The following is a 6,417-nucleotide window of genomic DNA, read 5'->3' as shown; positions in this document are numbered from 1 at the left end:
GCCTGAGCACTATCCTTGGGCTTTTTTTGCTCAAGGCTACTTTGAGCCACAGCTCTACTTCTACTTTTCTGGTGGTTTATTGGAGATAAGAGTCTCAAGGACTTTCTTGCCTGGGTTGTCTTTGAACAGTGATCCTCACATCTCGGCTTCTTGAGTAGCCAGGATTACAGGAGCAAGTCACTCATGCATGAGTCTTTTCTACTATTCTTTTGTTAAGATATTTATCATCTAATTATAGTTATAAAGATAGAATTTGAATAATTCATTAGAGGTATTTTAGCTTAGTGAAGCAAAATTCTTCAAATACAAAGATTTGGTGGGTTCTATATACTGTTCATCAGAAAAATAATGAAAATATAATAGAAAGTAAAAAAATGAGAGTATATACTTAAAGCAATTGTGTATACTTTGATTTTGAAAAACATTTAGTGAGTATCCTGGTTATTTGTGTCTTGGAACTAGTGCTTTTTCCAGATATTATTTTTATTCTAATCCAGTGAGAGATAAGGACAGAATGTATGGGTTATGGTTCATTTACTAAGACATTTTAGTTTGTATACTGGAAGCAAAACATTTATAAGCTGTGAAAAATAGCTGCTCTAGCAGAGGAATGGTAAAGCGAACTAACTACAGATTGGGCCTAGAAACATTTCAGATTTGGAGCTTTGCAGATTTTAGAATATTTACATAGTTTTTACCAGTTAAATAGGCTCAATCTGAAAATCCAAAATCCAAAATTCTCCTAGATCTGAACGCAGAAGCATTTTGGAGTACAGAATTTAGGTTTAGGGATGATCAACCTCTAGTATCACACATAAGAACACAAATCTATACAGTATATAGTTGACTGTATACTATATACAGTATACTATACTATAGTTGATTATATAATATAAAGTTGATGCTATCTTTTTATCTAGCATCTATCTATCTATCTATCTATCTATCTCTATCTATCTATCTATCTATCTATCTATCTATCTATCTATCTCTATCTAGTTTACTGTGCTTTCTCTAGAATGGGCTACTAAAGGAATAACTCCTATATACTAGAGTTGTGCTGTTGTGCACATCTAGGTGCTGAAGGCATATCTGATGGAGATTCAATTCCATGAGTTCCCAAAGGTTACTGTAACAAAGTCCCGCAAACAGTGCAGCTTAAACACCAGAATGTGACAGTTCTGGAGAATAGAAAGGTCAAATGTGAATGGGGTAGATTCCTTCTGAGGCTTTGAGGCAGAATCTGCACCATCCAGCTTCTGATGGTTTGCTGGTACCCTTTAACTTGTAGATATATTACCCTCATCTTTGACTTGCTGTTCACATGTCGACCAATATACTTGTCTGTCCAAATTTCTCCTTTTATTAGGACACTAGTCATATTGAATTAGGGCTCACCTACTCTAGCCTGTCCTCATCTTAACTAATTATCACTGTCTGACTGTATTTCCAAATAAGGTCACATTCAGAGGCACTAGGGGTTAGGAGAGCAGCATATGAATTTCGTGAGGATACAATTTCATCCATTTAATGAGAAAGGTACCAGTTATGATTCTGTCGACAGAAGCAAATTGCTGATGGATAAACTCCTCTCTTCTGATAAAATATGGACATGCAATATATTCAGAATCAACAACAATCTTTGCAAGTCCTTTCTCTAACCCAAATGAATTCTGCCCTTGGTTCTGAAGACATATGAAAAAAATTTACTTTCCAAAATATTTTCAAGTTAAGGCATATTCTTCTCCCTAAGACTGTACTTGGTCTAGGTTGCTTCTTTTTAAATTTTTAATTGTTATTGTAAAGGTGATGTATGGAGAGGTTACAGTTACATAAGTAACTGTAAAGCGTACATTTCTTTTTGGACAACGTCTCCCCTTCCCTCACTCCCTCCTGTCCCCACTCACAAGCTGTAGAGTTTATTTTTAACATAGTGTCTAGTGAGTACCTCTGTGGCTTTGCCTCTCTCTCTCTCTCTCTCTCTCTCTCTCTCTCTCTCTCTATCTATCAGACAATATCAGCCTTTGGAGCAGGTGATCTAACACTCCCCAATCACTCAATGAATGGCGTCTAGAAGAAACCATTAGAAGAGAAGCCAGGGACTAGAAGAATGATGTGTCTATATGGCAATAATGAAGAAGACTATGAATATTCAGTATGATCACTTGTGAGGTCTTTGATAATTTTATGCTACTATTGGGGCTTGAACTCAGGGCCTTAGGCTCTGGCTTGGCTTTTTCACGTGGGGCTAGCACTTTACCTCTTAAGCCACACCTCTATTTCCTTATCTGTGAGGTTTTCTAAGCTGACATTTGCCTACTTCTTATTTCTTCAGGGCTTCAGAAGTATTTTCTTTATGCATAACTCAAAAACAAACCAAAGTGTTGTCTTGGCTTTCATTTCTGTCTTTTTTGTTCATTTATCTGTCTTTGGGAGGGTAAGTGGGAACAGAAATGGACTGTCAAGGGGTGAACAAATGCAGCAGTGATACTCACTAGATACTATGCTGAAAATGAACTATACAACTTGTGAGTGTTGATGGAAGGGCAAACTGGGAGAGAGCGAGGGAAGGGGTGACACTGTCCAGAAAGAAATGTACTCTTTACCTGACTTACTTAACTGTAACCCCTCTGTACATCACCTTTATAATAACAATACAATTTTTTTAAAAACCGAAGCTCTCCTTCCCACTAAATCCCAATTCACATAGCAAAAGATAGTAGACCTGTTGGTTATAGGGGGGAATGAAATAATTGTTGACAGCGAAGAAGAAAGTTCAAATCCATGATGGTACACCTCCTAGGCACCTTGGCTGTGGCGCCAGTGTTTTGATGATCACAAAGACCACTGAGGTATTAATCTAATGCCAGCTAGTATCTTAGTTTGTTAAAGGGGTTATCACTGCTGGGTATTTGCTATATTCAAAAAATAAATGTAACTGAAACCAGCCTCAGTTCTAATGCAGCTGTCCCAGAGTTATGTTTCAGTGTTTGTGTGGGCTACATTCAAAATACACTTTGTAAGAGCTTAATATGAATCCTTGGAACTCATATAATGCTTCTATGGCTATTAAAAGAAGTTAGAACTTGGGATTTGAAACTGAGGTTGCTGGGCAATAATAAAAATAGAATAAATTAACTCACATTAACACGGAGTGATTCTTTGTTCTACAAGAGCTTGTCAAAATTCAAGCACAAAAGTTTCCCTTTTTATAAAATTAGTTACCACGTTGTAGAATACATTTTCATTTATGAAAGCAAAATTTTATTTCAAATAATTCAGTGAAATATGAGGCAATAAACAATAGTTATAATTTTATGTTTTCATATATTGCTGGAAGAGTTAAAAATATACCATAATGTGCTTTGCACATGATTATAAATCATTTCATGAACAAGAGTATTCTTTTTTTTTAACACATAAAACTAAACCATAGGGAAAACACAGAATATTCTGAAGAATTGAATGACCTGGAGAAAGTGGACACGATAGTGCATCAGAGTTAGGCAGTCTTTCGCTGGAAAGGGAAGGTAATAAATATTTTAGCCTTTGTAGGCCATGCCATTTCTGTTGTAACTACTTTATTTTGTTTTTGTAGGAGGAATATAGTCTTAAGCAATATATAATTGAATAGGAATGGCTCTGATCCCGTGAAAGTTTATTTATAAACACAGGCAATAGAGCTATTGTTTGCCAAACCCTGCTATATATGATTAGAGAGATTTTTATGATCAAGTAATAAATATTAAAAATAATATAGAACTCACTGCTTTATTACCTTTGAAATGATCTGACATATATTATTCATTGGCTTACCCTGGATTTCAACTCTAGGCACCACTGAGAGAAGCTTTAATGAACATGTTAGGAGAGACTCTACCAAACTGAATTCCTTGAAGACATGTTTTATATTGTATTCTTCAGTGGCCAGCAGTATTATGACTGAATTGAATCAGTGCTTTTTCTGTCAACTTAACCATACCTTGCTTATCTCACAATGATGTTCTTTATCCTTACCAACAGTAGTGTCTTGACCTTTGTATGTACTGGAATCTTGCATAGTTATACTGAGCATTTATTCCTAAAGACATTTCAGTTGACCTAAAGAATTAGGCTGGAAAGCTGGGCGCCAGTGGCTCACGTCTGTAATCCTAGCTACTCAGGAGGCTGAGATCTGAGGATCGTGGTTCAAAAGCCAGCCCGGGCAGGAAAATCCGTGACACTCTTATCTCCAATAAAGCACTAGAAAACCGGAAGTGGTGCTGTAGCTCAAGCAGTAGAGCGCTTGCCTTGAGCTGAAGAGCACAAGGACAGCAGCGCCCAAGCCCAGAGTTCAAGCCCCATGAACGACAAAACAAAAACAAAAACAAAAAAAACAGCACAAACAAACAAGAATTAGGCTGGAGAAATATACTCATTACTTGACTTATCAAATGGTAATCCCTCTGTACCATTGTGAAACAATAGAATTATATTTAAAACAAAAGAAAAGTAACAAAAAAGGTTGAGGAAAATGGTCCCTCCAGGACTGGGAATGTGGCTTAGTGGTAGAGTGCTTGCCTAGCATGCATGAAGCCCTGGGTTTGATTCCTCAGTACCACATACACAGAAAAAACCCAGAAGTGGTACTATGAAATGAAGCTCAGTGACATTGCCTAGACCCTGAGTTCAAGCCCCAGGACGGGCAAAAAAGAAAAAAAAAAGAAAATTGTTCCTCCCTTATCTAATCTATGGATTTCAACCTCATTGCACCATCAAGCACTTAGAAAGGAAAAAATCCATTCTGTGTGCCAATGGCACAGTTCAAAGTCAGTCCAGGCAGGAAAATTATTGAGACTTTTATCTCCAATTAATCACCAAAAATCCAGAAGTGGAGCTGTGGCTCAAGTGGTAAGAGAGAGCACTAGCCGTGAATGAAAAAGCTCATGCACAGTGCTCAGACCCTGAGTTCAGCTTCCAAGACCAGTTTAAAAAGAAAAAGGAAAAAGAAAAAGAAAAAAAAGCCTTTTTTTATAGCATGGTCATAATGGAACAAAAGGAAAAGAAGAATATTTATGCCTCTGTTTTCCTAAACTTAGAAGCAAGACAAGATGTTCCAGCTATCTCCTTGAGGTGGGAGAGGATGGGTTGCTAGTGACCACTTCTGGATCAGGCTGTACTCTTGCTGGCCTTTATTCTCAGCCATCTCTTCATAAGGAGGAAGTATATAAGGTTGATCCCATGTTTTCTGTTAGAACCCCTCCCCTGAAAAATGGAAAACAAACAAATCAGCCATGGTATGCTACCGAACATAAGACCATCGGAACCATTTGGAGGGCACATAGTTCAGTGGTATGAAGTAGATTCCTGTTGTTATGTACCACTGTCACCATCCATTTACATAGCTCAAATGTTTTTACCTATGGAATGCCAGTTCTCTCTGCTTCTCTCTACTTGACTTCTAGATCATCTGAGTTCTCCCCACCCCCTCTCTCTGTCTTTCTTTGGGTGCCTGACCTGGGGCTTAAACTCATTGTTTGGGTGCTGTCCCTCAGCTTTTGTGCTCAAAGCTAGTGCTCTACCACTTGAGCCACATCTTCACTTCCAACTTTTTAATGGTTAATTGGAGATGCGTTCTCACAGACTTTCCTGCTTATGCTGGCTTTGGACTGTGATCCTCAGATCTCATCCTCCTAAGTAGCTAGGATTCTAGATTTAAGTCACTGGCAACTGGCTTAGCCTCCAGTTTTTATTCTTATTTATTTATTAGTCCTGGGGCTCGAACTCAGGGCCTGGGTACTGTCCTTGAGCTTCTTTTGCTCAAGGCTAGTACTCTACCACTTAAGCCACAGCGCCACTTCTACCTTTTTCTGTGTATGTGGTACTGAGGATTCGAACCCAGGACTTCATGCATGCTAGGTAAGCACTCTACCACTGAGCCACATTCCCAGCCCGCTTTTTAAATAAAAAAAATTAAATATAGCCTACAGTTTTAAGCACCATCTTCACAGCGTAGACTTCCCAGAACTCCATACAGGGATATCAGTTTTTAACAGGTCCATTTTAGATAGGTACTAGACATCACAAACTTAACATTACCCAAACAAATTTTGTTTTCTTTCCCTCAAACTGTCAGTCATTTGGGTTCCCTACCCCACAAGTTCCTGCTTCACTATTCACAGCTTGCTTAGAGCTGGATTTCAGGGTTCTGTTTACAATGTAAGATTCAAGAGAGCAGGAATTCCTGTTTTGTTTACCGAGGCATCCCTAGTGCCTAGAACTCTAGTTGGCACAGAGAAGATTCTGTAAGATTCTATGTGATCTAGTTTTGGCTATATCTTTCTTTTTACTCTCTGGCTTTCTGCATACTGGGTTTAGAGTGCTGAGCACATGCCTACTTAGAGCCTTTGTAGTTAATAATTTTTCCATCTGGCTCTG

Source organism: Dipodomys ordii, unplaced genomic scaffold (assembly GCF_000151885.1).
Source record: "Dipodomys ordii isolate 6190 unplaced genomic scaffold, Dord_2.0 Scaffold94, whole genome shotgun sequence".
Taxonomy (NCBI): domain Eukaryota; kingdom Metazoa; phylum Chordata; class Mammalia; order Rodentia; family Heteromyidae; genus Dipodomys; species Dipodomys ordii.
This window is presented reverse-complemented; position numbering follows the sequence as displayed.